Source organism: Ipomoea nil, unplaced genomic scaffold, assembly GCF_001879475.1.
Source record: "Ipomoea nil cultivar Tokyo-kokei standard unplaced genomic scaffold, Asagao_1.1 scaffold3065, whole genome shotgun sequence".
In the NCBI taxonomy this organism is placed as follows: domain Eukaryota; kingdom Viridiplantae; phylum Streptophyta; class Magnoliopsida; order Solanales; family Convolvulaceae; genus Ipomoea; species Ipomoea nil.
The window spans coordinates 456,873-457,779 of record NW_017619493.1 but is presented as its reverse complement, the minus strand read 5'-3'; the positions used below and the strand labels follow the sequence as shown (position 1 = coordinate 457,779).

The following is a 907-nucleotide window of genomic DNA, read 5'->3' as shown; positions in this document are numbered from 1 at the left end:
ATTAGTGTAGACTTTTCTATGACTATGGATTATTTATAGTATATTTGGTTAATTATCAATAAGCTTGTTTAGCCCAGTTGGTAGAGCGTAAGGCTCTTATCATTGTGGGGTTCAAGCACCACAATGGGTATTTTTTTGTTGTTGCCGGTTGTTTTCCCATCCAAGTTGTCATTGACGTATCTATTAGAATATTCTTAGCATGAGTGTCAACTTGTTAACATGTCCGAGTGGTTAAGGAGATAGACTTGAAATATATTGGGCTTTACCTGTGCAAGTTTGAATCCTGCTGTTAATGCATTTTATTGTAGACATCGACGAGAAGCGAACTTGAAATTTATCGGGCTTGGGTTTTTCCTGCGCAGGTTCGAATATGTAAATCTGCATTTTATTGGCTGACTCGAAATCTATTGGGGTGGGGCATTTTTTTGCTGTTGCCTATTGTTTTCCCTTGCAGGTTGTCATTGAAATAATCTTAGCATGAGTATCAACTTGTCAACATGTCCGAGTGGTTAAGGAGATAGACTCGAAATCTATTGGGCTTTACTTGCGCAGGTTTGAATCCTGCTGTTGACGGATTTTATTGTAGACATCGACGAGATGCGGACTGGAAATCTATTGGTCTTTTGTTGCGCAGGTTCGAATTTGCATTTTATTGGTTGACTTGAAATCTCGGCGAGACCGTCATCCGTCATCCATCTGAAAGGATAGAAACACCGTCATCCATCTGAAAGGATAGAAACACCGTCATCCATCTGCAAGGCTAGAAACGATCCATCATCCATCTGCAAGGCTAGAAATGATCCATCATCCATCTGCAAGGCTAGAAGCGACGTCGAGCTTCGTAAACCATCCGCTGTGGCAACTGCGACTTCAAGCTTCAACAGCCATCGGTGAGGCGAGTAGCGGC

The 907-nt window shown here is 42.0% G+C and overlaps 1 non-coding gene across 1 annotated transcript; it reads left to right on the top strand.

Annotated features, from left to right (window-relative positions):
- The first annotated feature begins 491 nt into the window (after window positions 1–491).
- On the top strand, window positions 492–573 carry TRNAS-CGA. Its single transcript has one exon. It is a non-coding gene; the product is annotated as a tRNA-Ser (tRNA).
- Window positions 574–907: the final 334 nt, after the last annotated feature.